General features: G+C 39.2%; 1 long non-coding RNA gene across 1 annotated transcript in view; it reads right to left on the bottom strand.

The window, feature by feature from the left end:
- LOC146510207 (uncharacterized) overlaps nucleotides 1–26,243 on the bottom strand; it is a 309,640-nt gene that overhangs the window by 163,286 nt on the left and 120,111 nt on the right. The gene's annotated exons all lie outside the window — the stretch shown is intronic.

The following is a 26,243-nucleotide window of genomic DNA, read 5'->3' as shown; positions in this document are numbered from 1 at the left end:
CAGTGTGTTCTCCCTGCCCCTGCTTGAATACTCTGCCTTCCTCACACAGTTTATATATTGGGGTTAATTATCCTGTAATAACAACAGAATTATTGAAGTAATCACTGAGCATCTGGATTATTCTTATCCAGTTTTTAAAAATTATTGTTACATTTCAGTCGTCTCGCATGGGTTTTTTCCACCAAGAATGGAGCCCTTGCTTTTGTAATTCTCTGACTGTACCAGCACTTTCAGTTACTGCCATCACCATTCACCTCTTGCAAGTATTTGGCAGTATCTTTTTCTCAGCTGTTCTCGAACAGCTTTTTGTGCTTAGGGAAATTTTGCACTTTTCTTTACACCTCGCATAAAGATGCTGCCATTGTTTCTTGGAAGCTTGCCTTTTAGTAAACAATCTTACCTTGTCTCTTTCTCGTGCTCTCTTTAATGCGCACGCATGCAGTTTTAAAAGTACTCTTGCAGAGCACAAGGTTCATGTTTTTATGCATTTTGTGCCAAAACAGTAGAAACAGTGACTCACTATCAGGTCGTGTATTGTTTATGCATTTAAAAAAAAACGATTTCTACAGAGGCACTCATTGTTTGCAGTTCCATGCTTGGGTTGCAAGCATCCCAGCGACATCAAGCAGCACTCAATGGCAAAATAAGCAGTATTTTGCAGGGTTGCTTACTGCAAGTTACAATTAAGGCCAACAATATTGGACAATCACACCATTGCTGTAATTTTGACTCTGCATACCATGTACGTGGATTTTAGTGGATGTGATTGAAGTATAGCTTTAAGTTTTCAGGTTTTATTCAAGAGATTTAACAAAAGCACTAAATGAACTGTTTGGGAATTACAAGAGCTTTATTTATTCATTTTCAGAGGCTCAAAGGTAAGTCAACATTTGACTGAAAAAAAGCAGTGTCGTGGCCAGGTGAAGCAGATGTAAGATCTGGAGTTGATTCCAAATTGTATTTGTTAGCTATTTGCTGTAACTCTCAACATGGGCTCTAAAGAGATATTGATTCAATTATCATTAAGGTGATAAAACAAAATGAAACCCATGAGAACAACCAGAACAACTTGGATAGTGGCCAAAATCAATAATCTGACATTTTTAAAAAGAAGGAAAGCACCTGTCAGCTCAACAAAACTAAAGTCTGGGAGATCACAGAAGTTAAAATGATCATTGAAAAAATAATTTTCTTGGCTAACAAAAACTGTAGCCAAGTCTTATCATTGTCAGGTTATTAAAATGTAAATTACTCAAAAGTATTAAAAACAATCTGTATCTGTAAAATTATGTCACTTATATATTATATTATCATATTGATATTTGTATGACCACTAAAGCAAGTTCTGTCATCTTCAATGATGCTGTGGTGGCTGCATACTTCCAGGTGCACAAAGGGCAATGTATTACAACAGTCCTGAAACTTAGACACCAGTTTGTTTGTTTTTCCACTCAATTGTAAAAAACAAACAAACAAAAAACATTAAACACTGTAATTTTTATTTCAACTGTGAATCTGTAAATTGCTCAGAAAAAAAGGTTCACAACATATTTATCTCATCCAATGTGGACACATATTAACATATTTAACAATGGTCTATCCTCTACATCAAATGGCTGAACGACATACTTGGTACTAAGTCAGTTGCCTGGATAAGCATCCAGGCAAATTGTTATAATTCTAACAAAGGAGATGGCTGATGCTTTGGGAAATATATAGTATATATATATATATTTTTTTGTATGTGCACTGTGCTATGATGATGTTAGCTTTAAGTTAAAAAAACAACTAAGGGCATTTTGTATTAACATGTTTCATGTAAGCCTTACATAACCCCAACAGAAGCTTTTTTTTTTTTAAGTTTTTTTTTTATTTAATGTGTCATTTTTTTCTTTTCTTTTCTTTTTTTTTTTTACATAGTAGCACAGTGTGGTTTATTCCAGCGTCTCTTCCTTCCAGGAAAGTGCACTTGAAACAGAGCAGCAGTTGGCTGCTGGGCCTCTGTGTTGGCACCTCTCTCTCTGGGCAGGGTGGCAGCTGCAAAGGACAGCAAGTGAATCCCTCTGATTATTACACAACCGTCTGCAATGTACCACAGCACCGTGCCATCATAGCTAGCCCTTTCATCAACTGAGGTACAAGCGCTTCAGTCAGTGCAGAGAAGGGAGTACAGGGAGTCCTGTATTAATAATGCAGTCTGCACATGGCTCACTTTTTAGGACTTCACCTCAGTGCTTTGATCCCCGTAAGATATCCAAAATATGAATATATTGGCACAGATCTATGGGGGTTTTTTTAATGGAATTTTTTTTTTAAAGGAGTTAGATTGTCTACTGATGGGTACCAAAAACTAGAAAATAAAATAGTGTTTTCTGTAAAATTCTTAATAATCACATAATAATATATATATATATATTATTTGTTATTTAACCTAAGATATATATTTCTTCAGGTGAAAATGTATGTTGTTTATGTAAAATTTAAAATATAAAGTTCATTATTGCTTTCCAAAAACCACTGTTTCCATTAGCCACACAATTGACTGGTTCTTATAGCACTTTTCTCTATCTGAAAAGTCAAAGTGCTCTACACAACTTGCACCCGTGCACTTTTTTATCTATGCTGTTTCCAAGTGCTTACTTAGTACTCATTCATACTCCAATGGATGCATCGGAGAGCAACATGGAGTTAGCATCTAGCCCAAGAATATTTGGCATGCAGATTGGAGCAGACTGTGATTAAACTACCAACCTTCCGGTTAGTAGGTGACCTGCTCTATCACCTGAGCTACAGCCACCCCAATGACATATGACAAGGATCTACAGACACACAAGCATGCAGAATAGTTGGCAACAACTTGTTAACAACTGATCATTAAGGAAAAATGAGTATTTCTCGACCTGTTGTGAATGTTTGCTGGCAGTCACTGCTTAATCAAGTGCTAAAGCCCCAATCATGCAAGACCAGAGTCAGGTCAGTAGCCATGAGTCTTTACCTTCTCATCCCTTCTTACATTCCCGAAAAACTATGGTCAGTCACAGCAATCTGCTAGAGACCAAACAACAAGCAAAGAGGTTTTCAGTGTAGCAACGCATATCTCTTTGTAACCAGTTTCACTAAGTTAAAGCCAGCAACCTCCATCAGTGACTTGCCAACAAGTCAGGGATTGCATATTTTTCACATGAATTGTGACCATTTTGGTTTCTGGCAATCCCATGTCTAAGTGTACTGTGAAAATTCCTTACAGACAACTACATGCTGGGGCAACTGGTTTGTTTTTGTTTTTTATGCTTTTTTTTTTTTTTTTTTTTTTGCTAATATGGCGATACTGACTTAGATGAAGTAATTAAAGGGCCCCAATTTTAATGACAGAAATGTAAATTACCAAAAACTTTTGAAAAATGTTAAACTCATTATAAAGGAACCATTTCTTTACACTCATCTTTGTTTCTTGTTTCAAACACCACGAACATTTAGTTTTAAAATATTGATTATCCATGAACCATTATTTAGAATATGCAAAGCATTTAAAAAAAAGATTATTATCTGCTTAGTTAAACTGTTAAAGCTTTCCTTGAGCATCTCGATTACATAAAAGGGATGCCATGTGACAAAACAGAGGAATGCAACACAGAAAATTTAAAAAGGGAGTTCAAGCGAAAGGGCCACTACAGTTCTCTGGACCATTGCTAATTAATATTATATTGGTCATATAATATTAATCATATTAACTGTCTTCTGAAAGCGTAAATCAAAGGAATCTGATTTCAGTAATAGTTAAAGTAGTGACTTCTTTTCGAAAGCAGTGTTGAAAAAGTCGTGATGCTAAAGATACCACCACGTTATATCAATATATGACAGTCTTCATTAGACATGACATTCAGTGACTTTTGAACTATTGAATCAATGATGCTTGTTGGGATGTAAAATGTCAAGCTGAAAATAATATGACCTTTCACATTAATTTAGACTATGCTTCCTGCATTAGCACTGAGTGCTGGTTGGAGTGTCCTCTAATGCCTATTTATGTAATTTTCAACTGTATATAGAATTTTTCAAATGTTTCTCTCTGTGTTTATAATATGTATTTATCTATATGTATTAATTGGGTATGTATGTTTCTGCTGGTTTTCTTCATGCCTCATTAACTGCTCAACTGTAATCTGCTTGGGATTAGTAACACTCTGAGCAGGGTAACAGGGGAATGGTTGCATAACTTCTTCCTTTAGCCAAGACAGTCAGTATAAACTGGGATTTATTGCCAAGGCTGACTGTCAAGATACTTCAATCCATTATCATTAAAGGCAGATCATGAATGTGATTTTAAATGCACTACATGCGCATAATGCACATGCATACAACTATTTACTAATTACTGACAGAATGTGTGATACTGAGGTTGTCTTTTTACTTCATGAGTCTGTGAAAGTGGAAGCTTTCAGGTGGCTGGATCCTAACCCAGTCGCCATAGGGCGAGAGGCAGAGTACACCGTGGAAAGGTCACCTATCTGTCACAGGGCTAATAAAACCATCTGGCTAATATTGTGTCATACTTGTCGCCAAAAGAGCTCTGACCCATTTAGGGGTCCTGTGGAATCTGGCTCCAGGATGATCCTTCAGGTTCTGCTGGTTAAGTCCGTGAGCTGGGCTCAGTCTCACAGATATTTGATCGGATTAGTAATTGGGGAGTTTGGAGGCCAGATCAATGGATTGGGCTCTTTGTCATGTTTTTTCAGTTGTTGCTAAGCTGTTTCTGGATAATGGTGGAGTACACTGTCTTGCTGGGAGTGGTCACTGTTGCCATACAGTGGCTTAATATTTCAAACACACTGTTTGTGATTGGTATATTTAGCTGCCACTACAACATCAACATGAATGCCAAACCCCAATATTTCCAAAGAGTACGTTGAATTTATACATCTATCTTGGAACTGGTTAGTTACATAGCACTTATAATGGGGTGAGCAGCTGCTGGCACTGAAAGAAAGTGAAATGATATAAACCATTAATAGGCTAGGTTAGGTTAGTTGTATTTGTATTTGTGGCTCATAATATTTTATCTCTGAGCAAATGAAATTGAGATTCAGTAAAATGGGAGGAGAGAGGAGTGTGTGTGGAGTTCTAAAACAAGAACAACAACTATTAGTGCTGAATATGATGCCGAAAAGCTGTTTGTCATTCAAAAGGTCTCAAAACATACCCATCTAGGTGTTCAGAGAATCCCTGTTGTGTTTTCAGATTTGAAAAGCCTTATATTTTCAGCTGCTAATTAAGTCTCCAGTGACTCAGACTGAAGAAAAACAAACTGTATTGGAGGCACTTTTACCTTTATATTGCCACTGTAATCATCTGAAGTGTATAGTGGCTGATGTTGTGTTAAAAGTGTGTATAAAATGTAATTCAATGGAGAGTTAAGAATTATAGTACTTGCTTTTCCACTTCTCCATTTGCTGAGTACAAATCTGACCCACATAGAAAGGCTTAAATCCTCTTCTCTTCAATGTGAGAGCAAACATCTAACACAGTATGATAACCTTGCACAATGTCTTTTTGTAGACAAGGTACATTTACTAGGATCTGAAAGCATCATAAAGCACAGACTTTATGGACAACTTACATTCAATGATCCGTGATGCTTGGAGCTGTACATTGTAGGCTTCCGATAGTTCTTCAGGAAATGTATACATTGCTTTTATAGTCTGACCTTTAAGGAGCTTTGGGTTTGATTTCAAAGTTAATAGCAATTTAGATGAAGGCAGTAATTCTAAAAGTAGATTACATATGTTTTTAAAGCATAGAATATACATACACACCTCAGCCACTGGGAAATCATTGATATGGGAAATTATTGATACACCACTTGCTGTTAGCAAAGGCTCAGGCAGGTAGATGTTTGGATAATAGGAGAAAAACGTGATGTGAAGATGTCAAGCAGAGAAGCATGAATACATGGCCAGTTATTGTGCAAAGTCTTGCTATTTTGCGAGTTCAGAGTGTAAAGTTTAGTAATCAATATAAAGTGGTTGCAAAAAGGAATATTTTCTACTAATTTTTACCTATAGGTTTGGTGTACTGGGGAGCCAGAATAGAAGATATGTTGTTAGTATAGAAACCTGTTGACAGCACCAGAACTAACAACTAAGAACAAGAACAGCGACAACTAAGAACATGTTACACATTTTATGATCCCTCAAAGGTGTAACTTGAAGATAACATTTTTGTCAGTAGAAATTGCAGAACTCAATTCACCCACTCAGGATATGCACTCCTTAGCCTGTGGCAATTGTTAATGTTTTTTTTTTTAGTAATTTTTGTGTCTATAACATACAAGTATAAGTATTCCCTATAACATGCCCTTAAACCAGGGATGTCCAAATCCAGGCCTCAAGGGCCAGTGTCCTCCAGGTTTTCCATATCACCCTGGGTCAACACACCTAAATCAAATGATTAGTTCATTACCAGGCCTCTGGAGAACTTCAAGACATATTGAGGAGGTAATTTAGCCATTCAAATCAGCTGTGATGGATCAAGGACACATCTAAAACCTGCAGGACACTGGCCCTTGAGCCGTGGAGTTGGACACTCCTGCCTTAAACCATTCAGTATTTACCTCATGTAAGATTTGCCAAAACAGACAAGCTACAGTTTTGGTCAGGAGTTTACATATATACTCATCATGGGCATTTAATAGTTTCCTTGAGCAGTTCATTTTCAAGGGTGGAAAGATGGTACATCATCCATCTATAATGACTTTAACAAAAACAAGAATTGGATGCACACGTTTGAATGTATTTAGAATTTTTTCTAATCCACAGAGGGTCAGAAGTATAAATACAGAATCAAATATATACATATATCCTCAGTAATATAGCAAGTCATACCTTGACCAGACACTTTTGGTAGTCATCAACAAGCTTCTAGCAAAATTCTGGCAGGCCACTGGACCACTCTTTTTGACAGACTTGGTAGAGGGTCGACATCGGGGCTTTGAGAAAGCTATTCCATAATCTTAATGTCATCCTGGTTTATTGTGTTAATTTTAGCCTGTTTTATCCATTCCAAAACCCATTTTCATGTGTGTTTGGGATTACTGTCCTGTAGGAACACCAAATTGTGTCCAAGATGTTGATTTGAGGTGAGTTTGGATTTGGAGGTAGTCCTCTTTTCATTATCCTGTCCACTTTATGCAGTATACCAGTACCACTGGCAACCTAAGAATGGTTTGTACAGCATTCTTAAGTTTGAAAGCAATACATTTTTTTGAAATGGTAAGTTTGGAAACTAACCATAGGATTTTCACCACAACTAAAATCCAGAACATGAATAAACATAAGTCCTACAACATTATACATCTTTAGTTAAGCACATTTCCACTTTGTGGTTCAACTACAAAGACAGAACTGCTATGCCTGTGCAGTTTCTGCTGCTGTCAGTATAAATGAAATGAAAAGAGAACTGTGAATTAACTCCTATTGAAAAAAACAATTACAGATTTATTTAATAAATACATATTCCAATAAGTTTAGAACTCACGAGAGAGCAGGACATTGACCCCTTTCAATTTTCCACCCTGTCCCTAATTTCGGCTTTGATTGTGTGCTCATAAAAGGCTCATAAAAGGTCTACCTAGGAGTTTGGGTTACCTTTAGCTTTTGTTGCCTTCTTTAAAACATCCATGCTCAGCTGGGTCATGATGATCAGAGTGTTATACGAGTCTGATATCTATTGTAACAAAGACTTTTGTGGTGTTCCCCCAAGGTTTTTCTGTGTCTTCACACACAGTGAGCAGCTTCTTTTCAAATGAAAAGTTAGCGTGTGGCCGACTAATTGCCCCTGACCCTGTATGCATGTTCCTCATAAATGAAATTGACTAGCTTGTAATCGGACATACATGACTCACTGGCCGGTCACCAGACTGGGCTGAACACACTAGAAATCGAAAATGAAACGAAAACTGGATTTGTATATTAATAAGCATTTTAGGCATTCATAAACATTTGTCAAAACAGGTCATATACAAGGAGAGCTATAGTATCATTGGCAGTGTGGTAAAAAGGCAAGAGTTAGAAAAATGACTTAAAAGCAAAGTTCTAAAATTTAATTACAACATACAAGCAAGAAAGAACTTATTAATGCCTTCACTAAGTTATTACAAGTTGATTCGCCAAGAAGTACTAAAAAAAACCCCCAAAGTCATTCAATTGTCTTTGTGGTAAATAATTGCACTTTTATACTAAACCGTAGAACTTCATGGACCAAGCATACTTATTCTGGTCCTTATTAATATGCTGGCCCTGCGGCAAAACAGAGCTGCAGGTGTAGACATGTTTAAATCTCTAATCTCTCACACTGACTGAGTTCTTCCCTGTGACTAAATCTGTGAAATTAGAACACAGTGTTGCTTTGGGTTACTTTGCAGATAAGAGTACAGTCTGGTTGATGTTGATTAAAATGGCCTAGGAAGATTCAGAGACATTCCTTATTTAGAAACTACTTTGCATTCCTTATAGAAATGCATTTTCATTTGTATGATAAAAGATTTAAGCGTGGCTCTTGTGATTTTAAATGACCTACTCTTCACTTGCAGCACTAACACGGTAGCTCTCAGAATCCCCGTGGGGCAGCCACCTGTTCTAGTGGGTTTTTTTTTTCCTTCCCTTCTACACTACACACAATACCACTTCATCACCTGTAAAAAGACACAATTTGTTGGAGATCAAATGTGCTGTAACCATGAGACTTTTGACAGATGTTAACCCTATGGTTTGAAGATAAGTACCTTTTGTAGCTGCGATAGGGAATGTGGTGCACAAACCTTATTCAAAGTTTCCAAAGAGATTTGTCTTTATAGCTGATTTATAGAAAATTTGATGCTGCCTTTTCAGTGAATTTCAAATTACACCTATTTTAATACTATACAATTCAACATTACCTTTAAATCTTTACATGATCGATCTCTCAGTATGTTCCTCTAACTGATGTTCAGTAGCCATGTCTTTGGTGCCAAACACCAAGCAAGCACTGGTCACTTAACATATCCATATGGTGGCACACAGCTTGACAAAAGCATAATCCTGTCCATGGCACAGACTGTTTAATTGCTACTCCTCCCACGTCAACCATAGGACTGACTGTTTGATAATTGTGAAACCCCTCTTAGGTCACAAAGCCAGACAAATCAGCTAGCTTTAATAATGCAATAAGGAACTAGGAGAATATTTGCAAAAGTAGATGCAAGTGCCAAAACTTGCATGTTTGACACATTAAGTTGAAACGTTTTCAACAGCCACCAATTTTCAACATTTTGGATTTTTTTTTATCTGTCCTTTTTATCTTAGGAAACAACTGTTTTATTAAAGAATTTCAAACTGAATAAAATCAAGAGCTTTTACTATTGATTGATAAGCAATTTAAGTAAGACTATGTCATAGTCCCTCTTTTTATGCTTATTTAGCATAAAAATGTTTTTACAATGAAAGCTGCATACACAAACATATTTTTAACATGTCAACCCAGAGGCATGTGACACGGGTTCACCATCTTGCCCAAGAACACTTCAACATACATTGTGCATTGACTATATAACTATATATAGTTCATGCACGTGTGTGTGCATGTGTGTGTGTTATCTGCTAGACACAGATGTATCCAACTTAATACCTCACTATGTGCATCTTATGTCAGCAATACCAACACTGAAAACTGCATTTCTCCTTCACCGTAGTCAATGTCAGATTCAGTTTTGCCTTGTATGGTTATGCCCATAAGCTTTGAACTGAACAAGAACCCATTGCAGTTACACTACTACTGTGTTAAACATGAACTTCCTGTGGGCCATGGATTCCAAATGGAACTTAAAAAATATGAAGATAACACATATTGTACTTAAAGATTCAGTCCTTCCTCCAAAGCAAGAGCGTATAAGAGCAGTGTAAGTATATAGTAGAGTGACATGACACACTTTATAGCCCTTAAGGTTCAAATTTCATTTGATGAGTTTTTAGGGATGTTGACAACAGGTTCATTTTTCTTTTCCAGTCTGCCATCGTAAGTGCCAGTGGCAAAGACATGAGTCCTAATTTAGACAGTTACATTAATATTGCACACACTCACACCATCTGCAAATACAGTGACAAGATCATATGGAGACTGTCTAAAACAGACAAATGCAAAATAAGCCTTGAAGGATACAAGAACAAAAATACTAACATAGTATGATGATGAAACATGCTGTGACAGGACAGCTTGAAAGATACACCACATACACATCAGATACACACACACAGATTATTCTACTGCTTGACTTACAGTACCTTCAGCAACTGCCATTCCTAATCTATCAGTGGCGTAGATACGCTAAGCTGTCAGGTCTATGCTTGGTTCAGGGGATGTCCACACAAAGTGCTGTCAGTATTCTCCTGTATTTGCCAAATGCTAGTGAACAACATTTTCTGCAAAGGTTATTTAAAAAGCTTCTTCTAAACATTGTTTAATGTCTAAACATTGTTTAAGAAATATGAACCAATGAGGACTAGTCTAGCCCCAGCTAGTGGGCAATTAGTTTTCCTTCATAAAAGAACAATAGCCAGGCTTCAAAAGTCTGTCACTGCAGACTAGCAGCACAGTGGCTTAAATAAACTTAAATTAACTTTGACATGGAGGTCGAATTAAATTTAGTATGGTGTTTGTATTTCTGTCCATCTGTGTATGCTCGCAAATGTGTATGTGTCTTACTGGTAGTTGGTACAGCCTACTTCTGGACTATGTTGCCCTTGACACTGCCTTTCCTCATATGACTGCACCTATCTGGACTCCCTGCAGTGATGTTGCTTCAGTGTGTGTCTTGTGGAGAAAACTGGATATCTGTCTCTCGCCATAGGGCTAAAGGCCCATGGTTGCGTGCCTAAGATATCCCCTCCACAGGCAGTTTATTCCCCCCAGGTTCCAGTGACTCTACTCCCTCCTGGTCCCACAGCCCAAAGCACACAGCTGAGTCACACCTGTACAGTGGAAGACAGACATATGTGTGTGTGTGTGTGTGTGTGTGTGTGTGTGTCTAATGTATGTTATACTGTGTATGTATATACCATAGATGTTCATACAAGTAATATGGTCATAAAGACAACAGGGTAAGTGAGTGTAACATATTGCATGTATTCCTGCATAGTGAGTCACTGAAACTGGTGAGATTATTCCTCCAGCTATTTGTGTTCCCAGTTGAATTTTCTCTGGCTCCCTCCACAGGGACCCATCCAGGAGGTATGCTGATCAGGTGCCTGAACCTCACAGCTGACTCCTTTCAGATCAATTCAATAGAGCAGAAGTTCTATTATAATCTACTTACAGAGGTATAAGCTACTTACCCTGTGAGGAAAACTCATTTTAGCCTATTGTATGAGTTGTATCAGCCTTTTCATGGCACAAAGCTAGTCAAATGTATTTACATGAATAAAAACTTGATCCATTGTTTTCCATGGCCAGGTCTGATTCACAGTTCTCCTAATTCAAAGGTTTGACAATTGGTTGAGCTGCATGCTCAGCTCTCTAGTATTAGCCTCCCCTAACAGCCCAAACAATATAATATCACAAAAAACCAATATCCAAGGCTTTACTTTAACCTTTAATCTCACTGGTTAAGTTTTCCTGAGAGGTTGCATTCAATAGAATTTAATTCATGTTAATATAGTTTCAGAATAGACGTGTACACCATCAGGGTTTTTGATTTTCTTGTATAAAATGCACCAAATGCTTTTGTTGAAGTTTAAGCACCTTATGACCATAAATAAAGACATACATGTAACAAGTGTTATGGCAGCACTGTCCTGTCAGGGTCCATTATGAAATACCTTACTAGCACAAAAATCCATATAAAAAAACAGATGAAGATCATTAAAATCAAACATCATTTTCAGCAGAGTGGAGATTTGGTGCAAAATCTAAATCTTCAATTCAATTCAATTCAATTTTATTTATATAGCGCCAAATCACAACAAAAGTCGCCTCAAGGCGCTTCATAGATACAGAGAAAAACCCAACAATCATATGACCCCCTATGAGCAAGCACTTTGGCGACAGTGGGAAGGAAAAACTCCCTTTTAACAGGAAGAAACCTCCGGCAGAACCAGGCTCAGGGAGGGGCGGGGCCATCTGCTGTGACCGGTTGGGGTGAGAGAAGGAAGACAGGATAAAAGACATGCTGTGGAAGAGAGACAGAGGTTAATAACAGATATGATTCAATGCAGAGAAGTCTATTAATACATAGTGAATCTTCCATTCCATAATATTCCAAAACCAACAAACATAAAATAATAAATGTGTAGATACATAATACATGTATAAATAAATAAAAATGTATAGACAGGGGCATTTCCATGATGGAGGGTGGGGGAGTTGGGGTGACACCAGCCCCCAAGCCCTCTAAACTATAATTACCCCACCTCTGGTGCTTTCACCACCAAAGCCATTGAACTAGAATATCATTAATCTTATAATCCCCAACATCATTAGATGCGAGCATGGGTGAGACCAGCAGGAATATAACTGAGTACATTTACACTTACCTTACTGTACTAAGGTTTAATGTAATTGCATTATGTTTGAGTATTATCCACTATATTATGGATACAATTTTACTTTGTGTAGTTAATAATTAACAGGAACACAGTGGATTGTAACTATATTCTTGGGATTGTCTAAATGATTGGTAGTAACTACTACTTCTTCCACCTGTCATAGTGTTTTGCTCATGTGTCCTCACTCACTGAGTTGATGATTGTTAGCGGAGTCATGTGTGGAGCTATTTCAGCTCCACAAGCAGCCAAGGCACAATTTGTGACATGGTTTGTAACACATGTGGCAATGCCACAAAGCATCTCAAACACAAACAAAAGTAAATTGTAAAAATACACTGAAGAACTGAAGGAGGAGGAGATGGACAGGTGCTGCTAGGGCGAGACAAACGTCGCTCGGGGAGTCCTTCGGTGCTGTAGGCAGCCACTATCCAGGTACAGAGGACGAAGATGTGGAGCTGTTTGCAATGTGTAGCACTGTTGCTGAATTTTGGAAAGTGACTTATGTCTAGACTTAGGGTTTTTAGGGTTAGGAATTCACTGCATTCTTAAAACTGCAGAATCCCATTAGTTCAAATTATAGACATTTAGAGTGGATTATATAGGCTAGATATCTTTAAAATATACAGTGTACATCAGTAAAGCAGCCACTGTAGGCTTGAAAACATTTGTTCCTGATTGTTAATTGAATATTAATGTAGATATTGACATTTCAGGTTTTTTATTTCTGATTTAATTATAAATAATAATAATTCTTTATAATTAAACAAAAAGAACAAGAAGTCTTTTAATCATTATGAAAGTATAGTTTGAAATACACTACTTTTTATTTTTATTTTTCAAACACATTAATATTTTGTACAAAGTATTGGTATCAGATAAGTATCTCTGATACCAGCCTGAATTTGACTTTGAATCAGAAAGGAAATCAGTGCCATCCCACATCACTACAATGTACTACTTAAGCTAGTTAAGTCAGATTATAACTTTCACCTTTACTTTTTCCACTTTACAAAACACGATTACTTTAAAAGTCTTGGCCAGCTCCATTTTTCAATCTTCAATAGGACACAAAATTGTACATGAGCATGAAAATCATGTTTTCTATATCAGTTTTCTACACTGAGTGTTCTTAGTGCCTACATGCCACCCCATCTAAAAAAAATCCTTAAAAAGCTCATGTGTGTAGAATATACTATAATACTGTGTGAATACAGTTTAAACATTTGTATGCGTATATTGATGTTTCACCTTTTGTCTGTCTAGACAAGTTAAAATCTGATTGATGATACCTCCATCAAGGTCAACAAGTCACTTGTGATTTCCCCTTTCTTTCTAACAGTAATATCTTACATCGGATGTCATAGTAAAGAATGTTGTTTTCTTACTGATATAATCTTTTAATAAATATAATGTCAAAGTGCATGTTTGTTTGAGCACCATGATCAAAACTAAATGACTGTGTCAAGTCAGTGGGCATTGGCGAAAGGTCATGGGTTTAAAGTATTTTGTTTTTATTTAATTATTTAACCCCAACCTAAAAATAAATCCTCGGGCACAGTCCTTGGGAATTGGATGACCTTTAGTGGTATGCTTGAGAAGGCAGCACTGACTGATGATATTCTGCTAGATGTTATATGTTCGCTTTATCAATTTTTTTAATACTTTTTTTTCCCCTAGGAGTAACTATGTACTGCATTACTTTTAAGAAAGGTATTCTGTGTAATATGCGTAATAATACCCCAACACTGATCACACAGCATGCATTTAATTTGTACAAATGTAATGCTAATGTGAACCTAATAAGAATTAATAAGGAATCAAATCCGTATCAATTCTAATTCCTAGAGAGCAGTTACATATAGCTTTGAAAAATAATGACCATTTTACCGCCCCAAACAAAGCTGTTAAAAATTCTCTTTATGCTCTACAAGTTGCTAATTTTCTATCTGTGTCAGAGGTGAAATAATAGTGCCAACTAAAAAACCTAATATTGGCATATAAAAAGGGATGACGTTACCTCATCTTTATGAAGCATATTCTTCTCCTGCAGACCACCAGGGCAATAAAAATGTAGTAATGACAAAATACAGCCTGGAAGAAAGAATGACAACAAAAGAGTAAAACAGAAACCAAAACAAATGATGAAAATTGAATGAGCCAGCGGTTAAAGCATGTTTTGTCATGCACAACCAGCAAGCGTTAAGCTTCAGCTCATATTTGCATTGCTTGAAACAACTGAGATGAATATTACAACCCACATTATATAAGACAGGGGAAATGATTCTGCTGAAACTAAGAGAGTGTCAGTTGGAAAGTTGACTAAGCATGCTTGCTCTTCTGCCAACACTGTTTACATTCATCTCAGTCCACATTCACACCTGGATGCTGTCAGCATGGCCATAGTTGCATTGCCTGCTGATAAGCGAGCATCTCCCTCAGGTGGCATATTCAGTGGATGAAAGCCTGACTCACAGACAAACGGTGCATGCTTAATTTTAGCAAGCCATATTTTTCTGCCAGTCTAAACACTGACAACATTAAATCCATAGACAGGTGAAGTGAATAATGTTGGCCATTTTGTTACAATGCAACGAGATGGAAAGGAAAAGTGACAGAGTGAAAAGTGACAACTGTGACAGTGGCTTATCCCAGCATGGCAATACACTTTGACACAGAGTGAATGTTGGTCAAAAATTTCTAAAGTTGTCTAAGTGCACTTGGACAAGTTGAATCCCAAAATATCTACATTTTCCAAAGTATTTGCTAAGGTAGAGCTTCTTGTTGCACCCCAGAGTTGTTTTTGGGTATAAAGAAGATCTGTTGGTTACAAGTTTTAATGTTTAGGTAACTGACAGATTATTTTATGTGCGTTATTACATATAGATAATTTCAGCTTCTCATTTCCCAGGAAATAGCCACAGTGGATGGACCTATATGTTTGATTTAAGCGGCATTCACTGTTATGCTGGATGCCCTTCGGGCCTTTCATGCCTTTCATGTGTACATGGTTAAAAGCAGCCCCCCCCCCCCCCCCCCCCCCACACACACACACGCGCACACTTAAAAAGTAAAATTGGACTGGGTACGCATGAGCCAAGTGAGGAAACACTATCATGGGGAGCCGTCTGCACCGGAAGCCGGTCACAGACCGCAGCCTCCAGGCTGGGCACACAGCAGGAGGGAGGCAAAGAAGCCCCCCAGCCAGGCTGAGAGGACCCCCAGAGCCCCAGCAGCCACGGTCGATCACAGCCCCGGTGCAGAGAGCGCCCTCCGAGGAAACACTGGAGATATGACACAATAGGATATATACTGGGTAAAAAGACAAAATAAATAAGAATGGGATACAGTATAAATATAAATATAAATAGAGTAAGAAGATTAAAAAATGAATAAGAATAAAATCAATAAATATTAGGTAAAACCTAAATTAACAATAGAATAACAGGATAGAATAAATAAGCGTAAAATAAATAAACGTTAAGTAAAAGCCAAATTAAAAAGGTGGGTCTTGAGCCTGTTCTTAAAAACATGTACGTTCTCTGCGGCCCTGAGCTCCTCCGGCAGGCTGTTCCACAGACGAGGACCATACCACTGAAAAGCTGCCTCTCCGTGAGTATGTGTCCTGACTTTAGGGACAATCAAAAGGCCAGTACCAGAGGACCTCAAGGTCCGCGAGGGTTCATATGGTAAAAGCAGATCTGAGAGATAAGAAGGCCCAAGACCATTAAGACATTTAAAAACCAATAAAAGAACTTTAAAATCGATCCTGAAACACACGGGGAGCCAGTGCAGCGATTCTAAAACCGGTGTAATGTGGGCCCGCCCTCTCGTCTTCGTCAGCACACGAGCTGCAGAGTTTTGTAAAAATTGTAAAGTTGAAATATTCTTTTTAGGAAGACCAGAGAGCAGGGCATTACAGTAATCAATGCGACTGGTAATAAAAGCATGCATCAACATCTCCGTGTTGGCCCGAGAGAGAATAGGGCGGACTCTGGCTATATTTTTTAGATAATAAAATCCAATTTTGGTTACATGTTTAATATGTGGGATAAAACCAAGCTCAGAGTCAAAAATAACACCCAGGTTTTTCACTTGTAGCGAAGGACATAGTGAAAATGCCTGTAATTTAGACAAGAGTTTCTCTCTCTGAGCCTCAGGACCGACGATTAAAACTTCAGTTTTGTCCTGGTTAAGCTGTAAAATGTTTTCTGCCATCCAAGATCTTATATCTAAAATACAGTTAAAAAGGGCATCCATTGGTCTGGTGTCATCAGGAGACATGGAAATGTACAGCTGAGTGTCATCAGCGTAACTGTGAAAGTTCACTCCATGCCTCCTGATGACACCGCCGAGAGGGAGCATATACAAATTAAAAAGTACAGGGCCTAAAACTGACCCTTGAGGCACACCACATGTCATTTTATGGATCTTAGAGGAGCATGTATCCATACTCACCATAAAAGTTCTGTCTGAGAGATAGGAAGTGAACCAGTTGTGTACAGCACCAGAGAGGCCCACCATGTGTTTCAGTCTGTTTAAAAGAATAGCGTGGTCTACTGTATCAAAGGCTGCGCTTAGATCCAGTAGCACCAGGACTGAGAGCTTTTGGGAGTCCCAGTTACATCTAAGATCATTTAAAACCTTTAGGAGAGCAGTCTCTGTGCTGTGGTTCACCTTAAATCCAGACTGGAATATCTCCAGGATCTGTCTATCACTCAAAAAGTCATTAATCTGAGTAAAAATAAGTTTTTCTAAAATTTTACTTAAAAATGGTAAGTTGGATACAGGTCTGTAGTTATTAAAATCATTACAATCCAAATTGCTCTTCTTCAGAAGGGGCCTCACCACCGCCGTTTTAAAGGCAGCAGGGAAGACACCCAACTGAAGAGAGCAATTCATCATGTATAAAAGCTCAGCTTCAAAAAATCCATAAAGTGTTTTAAAGAGTGAAGAAGGGATTGGATCTAAAAGACATGTGGTGGGTCTCACTGTGGAGAAAACTTTCTGAAGGTTCTCAGCATTAACCAGGACAAAGCTGTCCAGTGTCTCCTTGGGTACAATCGCGTCCTCAGATGTGTTTAAAATCATATCGCGAGAAGATAAAATATCAGATCTGATGGCGCTGATTTTTCCCCTGAAGTGGTCTGCAAACTGCTCACAGAGCGAGTCTGTGGGGGTTCTGTGGGAGCTGTTAAAATCAGGGTTAAATAAATGATCTATGGTGGAAAAGAGGACCTTGGGATTATTTTTGTTATTACTGATTATTTTGGCAAAGTATGAATTTCTTGAATTCCTTAATGTATTATTGTACATTTTAAGTTGCTCGCAAAATATTTCATGGTTGATTGTATTTTTATTTTTCCTCCATCTCCTTTCTGCTGCCCTGCAATTTCTTTTGAATTTTTTGACTTCTTTGTTTCTCCAGGGTGATGCATGTTTTACGTTAATCTTTTTGGTGGTAAGTGGAGCAACGGAGTCAAGGCTTTTCTTCAGTTTGCTGTTAAAATGACTAAAAATAAAATCACAGGGTGCAGGTAAAATCACAGGGGGGCATTCGTCTAAAATTTGCAGCCACTTCAGAGGTTAGATAGCGCCTCCTCACAGTTCGCACCGAGGTCTCCCGCTGAATAAAACCGGTGATGTTAAAAAACACACAGTAGTGGTCAGAGACAGCCAAGTCAACAACAGAGGACACACTGGCGGACAGCCCATGGGTGATGACCAGGTCCAGGGTGTGTCCTCTGTTGTGAGTCGGCTGCGTGACGTGCTGGGTAAAATCCAAACAGTGAAGAATGGTTAAGAATTCTTTTGATGCAGGGTCAGAAGGATTATCTATGTGCAGGTTAAAATCACCGGTTAAAATTATCATATTATATTTTGAATGTATGTTTGTTAAAAATTCTGAGAATTCCTTGATAAAATCAGCACTGTCTTTAGGTGGTCTATAAATTGTGACAGATAAAACTGGAGGGCTGCTGAAAACAATAGCATGGAATTCGAAAGTGGTAAAATGATCAAATAAAATGTGTTTGGTGGTGAGTGTGTTGTTGGCTAAAGATGCAGTCCCACCACCTCTCTTACCACTTCTAATAGAAAAAGAGAAATTAAAATTTGGTGGGGAGGCCTCAGTGAGAACAACTGGTGCATCCGAACCCAGCCATGTTTCAATTAAAAATAAACAGTCAAGTTTATTATCTAAAATTAAATCATTAATAATAAAAGACTTGTTCAACAGAGAGCGGACATTTAAAAGTGCCATACTGATTGAGACCGGTGGATTTTTGACAACAGAGTTGAATGGATGTTGACATTTTTGAGGCCGGAGGTTATTAATGTTTTTGGAGTTACTGGATTTATGATAATTCTGTTGCTCTCTGTTTGTGATTATAACGGGTATTGTGTTGACTGTGGGAGAGAAAGGTCCGAGTCCAGAGTTTTGTGTATTACTGTTAAAAGTGGAACAAATATAGGAGCTGGGACCAGGGGAACATCAGTCAGTGACAGACAGATCAGCAGGTAATGTCGGTTTGGGGTAGTGACAGGGCGGTGTGCGGGAGTGCTGTACGCCAAATGCCAAATTGGCGGACAGCAAACGGCGTCCCCAGGCGTTGAGGTGGAGCCCGTCTGCTCCAAAAGGATGCCTCCTCTCCCAGAAGGCATCAAAATTGTTAATAAAACCCACGCCATGGGAGACACAGGCGGAGGAAAGCCAGGTGTTAAGGCTGAGCAGCTGGCTGAAACGGCCTATCCCTCTGCCACAGGTGGGGGTGGGCCCGGAGATAAAAGCACTCACCTGCAACTGACCAAGGAGGCTGAAGAGTTGGAGGAAGTCCAGCTTCAGCAGCTCAGATTGCTGTTTGGGAATGTCATTGGTGCCGATATGGATGATGAGCCGGTTGGCCAGTGGGTGGGATGCCAGAATGTTGGGAATTCTGTCCACTATGTCGGCAATGGTGGCTCCCGGGAACGACAGCGTGAGCGCCCCCCTCATCCGCACGTTCCTGACGATGGAATCCCCGAGGACCAGCGTGGAGAGAGGAGGTGCCATCGGGGGCTGCTGGCCATCTGAGACGCCCTCGCCGCGGCACCGGGGGTGTTCAGATGGAGATGTGCCAGCGGACTGCGTGAGTGACTCCCAGGTAGCCGCGCCATGGGTCCTCTTCTCCGAGGAGCCGGGGTGAAGCACAGCTCTCCGCGGTGAGTTTGCACCACAGCGTCGGGTTGCCCGCCGCGGCTCCGGGGGCGTAGTGGTGGAGATGGCGCAGACCTCAGCGCCATCTCCACAGCGGGATGGCAAGGGCTAGCGGCCAGAGGAGGAAAGTCCACAGGATCCAGGACATTGAATTTATTCTCCAGTACTACCGCACCGGAGGGGTGAGGGTGCGAGAGACGGATCCTCCTGGCCCCTCTGCAGCCACCGCGCGTCTCAACCATGGTCCATGGCGCTGGTTGGAGTGGAGTGGAGCTGACCAGAGCCTTGGGTCTGGCCCCTAGCTGAAACCAGGAGTTCTCGTCCATGGCAGAAACACCAGCGACGCAAGTTGAGAGCCTGTGTTGTCTGTTGGCGGGATCTTGGGACACAGCAGCTGGGTGGTTCACTGTGTCGGCTAGCTCAGCGCTAGTAGCGGTGGTTTGAGCTTTGCCAAGGAGGATCGTGTCAAGTTCGCGTTCAGCCCCCTGGATTTGGTATAGCGTGGATATCCTTTGTTCCAGCTCGATCACTTTTTGGTAAATGGTAAATGGCCTGTGTTTATATAGCGCCTTACTAGTCCCTAAGGACCCCAAAGCGCTTTACATATCCAGTCATCCACCCATTCACACACACATTCACACACTGGTGATGGTAAGCTACAATGTAACCACAGCCACCCTGGGGCGCACTGACAGAGGCGAGGCTGCCAGACACTGGCGCCACCGGGCCCTCTGACCACCACCAGTAGGCAACAGGTGAAGTGTCTTGCCCAAGGACACAACGACCGAGACTGTCCAAGCCGGGGCTCGTACCGGCAACCTTCCAATTACAAGGCGAACTCCCAACTCTTGAGCCACGATCGCCCCAGGTTGGGGCGATCGTGGCCCAGGTTGGCTCAGGTTGATGCAGCTTTCACAACTGGATGTTGAGGTAAGTGGTGCCATTCCGAAATCTCGTACCGGGTGTTGTGCCAAAAAGTGATTGTCTGCCAAAAACTGATTTCCGGTATTTGCCAAAAACTGATTGCTTGTATTTAAACTGCTATAAGTAACTTGTTGGGCTATAATATGTGAAACATATGTCAAATGCATCGCTTATGGATGACATAAAGTCATCTTGAGCCACAAACAACATTCGTGTAACAAGGTAGAAGCTGCAATCAGTTTTTGGCAGCGACTTTTATATAACCTTTATTTATGCAGTTAAAAAAAATCTCATTAACATTAAAATGTCTTTTGTAAGAGTAAGTGGGCCAAGAGGACAGCAGAAATGGCAGCAAATATTACAATAGTTCTGTAAAATTATTTTAAGTGGGGATAAAGGACCGGATTGGTTATAATGTAAGTACAATAACACAGAGTTGTAAAGATACTTGAAAAACGGATAATTTTTTAATTCTCTATATAACCCCTTTGTAAACCCTATTCACCGAAGTCTATTTACGAACATACGTAAAGATATTACACATAAAAAATACACAGAAACACTGGAAATCAGTTTTTGGCAGACAATCACTTTTTGGCACAACACCGGCAACAGCGTCAAAAACAGAAACTGCCACTTTAGCTTACGTTAGCTAGTTGCGGCAGTTGCTAGCCTCCTGTTCTCTAGCAACTCCTGTTCTTGTACAAACAGTGAACACAGTTGTTTTTCTGGTGAGACAGCTTGAGTTTTCTCGGTTTCTCTCTGTTTTTCCTTGTTGTCCGTTTTTGTTCTTACAAGGATTCTGAAGGAAAGCAAGAGAGCAGCAGAAAGAGTGCGTCTGTCGGAGCGTCTGTCTGAGAGTGAATAAGTGTGTTTAATTTCCTCAGTCTTTCTTTATTCTGTTCCTCCCTTTGTCTCATCTTACTTTTTTATTTTGTTGTTCTTAAGTGTTCGTGTCTGTATAATTGTATTTTGGGTTAACTTTAATGGTTAGTTTTACTTAGCATCTTGTATTAGCTTTACTTCTTGACTGTCTTTCCCCAATTTCCTAAATGCTCTCACTTGTGTTAACTATGTTCAACTGTGCCTTGTTCCCCACCTGCCTTCTTTTAGCTGTAAGGAGAATAGTCTATTTACAGCTGTCTGATTAGCTGTAAAGAGATGACAGAGAAGTGTTAACACAGCTTGTCCAAGGGCAGTGCCCCATAAAACATCGTTCATCATGAGACTGACTATAAATAGCACAATGCTTTGGGCACATTTGCACATTTTCAAGTTGTCTAAATAGTTTCAGCTTCAACAACACTACATGACATGTAGATTGCATTTAAGAAGCTAAAAATGAATGATGACAAAACAGAATAGCTTAAGGAAAAAACTGATGCCAGGATTCTTTTATTCAATTTTTTTTTCCATCTATACATTAATTTCTGCAATTCACTTTGTAACAGTCACTTGCTCAAGATGTAATTTTAGGTCCCCAAAATGTTAACACCAGTACCACCTTTGTCTAATAAGTGCAATACTGCACAACAGGCCTTAAAGTGTGGAAGCTTTCAAATTATTTTTAAAGATCATACTTTCAATCACATCCCTGTCTTATTGCACTGCATGGTGGTTAAATCTCACTTTTTTACGCCTCTTGCGCAGTGACTATTGTGTAAAAATATCACATCTAAGCAGAATAATTAGAGACTTTAAGCAATAAACCATCATTTCACACCAGCATATAAGTGCAAAATCTGTGTGATTTGTGCTGTAGTTCTTTATTAAAAACAAAGAGAATGATGTAAAGCTCATTGAAAAGTTACACTACTCTCCATTTTCGCTTTTCATCTCTGTTTCTTGTACATTAAACTCGCTCCTGCTCTACGGGTGCAGGCTGGCAGACACTACTCTCAATTTTTCTTTTTCTAAAACTACTTAACCTCTCATGGTGGGTCTTAAGTTAGATTAATTTTCCTTTGCTAGACTTCAATATTACTGCTTGATAAAGGTAGAATGCTCCCTCTGGGTTGGGAAAGAGAGCCCAAGTGAGGGAGATCAAGTATCTTGGGATCTTATTCATGAGTAATGGGAAGGAAGAGCATGCGTTAGATCAGCTAATTGGTGCTTCATCAGCATTTATGGGGGCATTAAACTGGACTGTAGTGGTAGAGACCCAAGCGCTGATCCAAAAGGCAAACCTTTCCATTTACCAGCCCATCCATGTTTCAACTCTTCACAGTGTTTACCTATGGTTATAAAATGTAGGTAAGGACTGAAAGAGTAAGGTTACAAATAAACTACAAGCTACTGAAATGGGTTTCCTCTGCAGGGTGCCTGGGTTCAGCCTTAGAGAGAGCCTTGCACAACCTGAGGGATCTTTGAGTAGAGCTGTTCTTATTTCTGATGTTTGGTAAGGATGGTTCATGGCCATCTCCCTTTCTAGGTTTTCCAGGCACGCCCAATTAGTTGGTACCCTGAGGTTACCCCCGCTGGATCTTCTCTGGCCTTGAAATACCCCAGGACCCCCAAGAAGGAACTGTGAAGTGTTGCCGGGAAGAAGGACAAATGGAATGCCCTGTATATCCCACTGCCACTATGAATCGTCTTCATTTACGTGCGAGGTAAGAGATGGATGGATTTCCAATAATCAATGTGTTCACATTTTGCTCAAGTTTGCTTTTGAGCCAGTTAGCCTATCTACCTTAACTACTAACAACCAAAAATTATTCAAAATTCTGCAAGCTGCCTTACTTACCACTTTTAGGAGTTTTTTTGCCTATTTTTTTTCCACCGCTTAAATCCTTTTCAGCTTAAGAGCATATATATGCCTGTGGTGAATAAAACTGGGTCACAGCGAATATTTATGAGAAATAATTATCTGCACCTCAGTAAACTCAAATGTTAAAACTGCATTTATCAACACAGTAAATGCAACTTTCTTCATCTGTTTGCAAGTCTTTATGGCAACTCTCCACCAACCTGCTAAATGAAACAGTGATGACAAACTGATTTATGCTAACAATATTAATAAATGGAGCAAAACAAACAAAAGAAAACAGTCAAATGAATGCAGCCCATATTTTGCATACAACCAGACTTGTATGCTTCAAAGAAGATCTTTTAGGTCTGACATCCTGTCATTTAATCACAATGCCTTTCCATCCTGCTGTGTAATACATTGCTGTTTGTTGTCCAGATGGCTCTTAATCTCCACTTTAGTCCTACATCCCTATCTACCTGATTTATCGCTAATGTTAAGGAGGAGGACAGTGAAGTGGGGAAATGAAGGTGATGGACATTTATTTCTCACACCAAAATTCTGCCAACTCTCCAGATGGAGGGAATGATTGATGCTTTGAAAAAAAAACAACACAACAACAATGATTAAATACTATTGCATCCATTTATCCTTGCATCATCCTTCTTTGTGTGTTTCTCTGGTTGTAAATTTACACAGTCCCACGATAGCAAAAATGAATTTACACTATAATGAAGGAAGATTGCTAAAAATGTTTGTCATCTCAGTGAAAAAAAGAATAATGATTACTGGTGGCTCCATTAGTCTGTTTATATCTGAAATGTGTTTGCTTCTACTTTGAATATTAATGTGACTGGCTGTAATTGAATGGCTAGTGCTTTGTTGTGAAACCAGAAAAAAAAGGTGCTTATACTTATTACAGTTTTCTGAGTCCCTGATTCTTGAATGTAAACTCAAACAGAATACACGGCCTTGCTATAACCAGTATTTTAAGACAAATTCCCTTTAAGAAGAGATAAATAATGAGTCATTTTTGCCCATAGCACGTATGAATAGTAAATAAAAACATTGATCTAATATAACTGAAAACAAAAACTCAACATTTCAGAAAACAGTGCATAACTAAAAATCAATAACATTTCAGGAAGTGGCATCAACATTTTAAAAATCAATGACATGTGAAAACAGTGCGATCAAGTATTTATTTATTTAAATCTGAAAAGGTAGGGATGTTTTTCTTTTTAACAGTCTAAAAAAAGAGATAACATCCAAGGTGGGTTCAGGCATCTGATAAGGATGCCTTATGGGGGACTGCTGTGGGGGAGGTGTTCTGGGCATGTCCCATTGGGAGGAGGCCCCGGGGCAGACCCAGGACACGCTGGAGAGATTATATCTCTTGGCTGGCCTGGGAGCGCCTTGGTGTCCAAACAAGCTGGTTGAGGTGGCTGGAGAGAGAGAGGTCTGGGCTTCTTTGCTCCGCTGCACTCGGCCCCGGATATGCGGAAGAAGATAGATGCCCATCCATCCATTCATCGAAGGTCTGCAGCATATTTTGCCATATTTTTCATTTCTTTTTTTTTTTTCATAATTCACCAAACCTTTTTAATGTGTGACAGGTCTCCACTGTCCACTTACTCTATCATAATTATTTCATAATAATGAAATAACCATGCCCTTCTCTGAAAAAAGAAAGCATTTTTCTAGCAGTGTGTCACACATGCTTTGTACAATGTGTATTGTTTGTGCACAATGCAGATTTAATCAATTGTTTGAATGTTAGAGTTTTAACTTGTAACTTGAACTGCACCCAGATTCTGAAATCTCTAAATTATTTGAAATTTCAATATAAATATTCTTGTTACGTAATTTAATTTTGTGTTAACTGACCCAGAAAAATTGTAATTTGTAATTTAAAAAATCTAAATTGTTTAAACTTAAATAAAAAAACATTCAAAGTCATCATAGCTTGTGGAATGATGGTTTCATGCTTTTAGTGGCTGCAGCACTGGGAATAAAATTCAGCACATTCACAAAGCAGGCAGTGACTTGTATCTGAATACCATTCTACATCTTGAACCCCTGTTGCTATCTTGTCTCTTCAACCGCTTTTACTACAGTTCCTGCTAGGTAGCTACACAAGTCATATTGCTGCCTGTCTGGCAGACAGAGGTAAATTCATTTGGAGACTTATTAGCTACCCCCAGATCAACAAATGTCCTACAGGAGTCTTCACATTGTCCTGGTCTAATGGCATTTGGGAAAATTGGATAATCAGTTGTTTTTAAATCTCAGTGACCATATTCCACGTGGGTCACAACAATTCCAAACACTGTTTGGAGTGAAAGAAATTATGTGTTACAAGAGATTATGCATCAGTCTGCTTCAGACAATCTGCATTTATATGGACTGATGTGAAGATGTTCATATGTGTGTGAGTGTGTGTTTGGATGAGTGAGCCAAACTGTAGGAACAGAGGTGTTGTAAGTTCAGTCCTTTCACGGAGATCAAAGTCAAACTCTTGGCCCTAACAATCTGATTTGAGCATCTGGCTGGCCGCCACTGACCTGCTAAAAGTTTTCGTCTGGACAAAGATAGATGGCCTTATTTCCCCATTCAAGGCAGGCGTGTTGCTGGATGGGACAGCACTGAACTGGCTAAAAGTGCAGTAAACTGTGGGTCTCTCAGTGTGACAGGGAGCTTATTACCACTGCCACTGTTAGGAATGTACAGAACACTTCCCCCAGGTGGACTGGCTACCTGTCAAAGGTGTAACCCACCTACTGGTCATTGTCAGCTGGGATAGTAGCCC

This window comes from Neolamprologus multifasciatus, chromosome 10 (assembly GCF_963576455.1).
Source record: "Neolamprologus multifasciatus chromosome 10, fNeoMul1.2, whole genome shotgun sequence".
Taxonomy (NCBI): domain Eukaryota; kingdom Metazoa; phylum Chordata; class Actinopteri; order Cichliformes; family Cichlidae; genus Neolamprologus; species Neolamprologus multifasciatus.
Note: the sequence above shows the minus strand (reverse complement) of the source record. Positions and strands in the feature narration are given on the sequence as shown.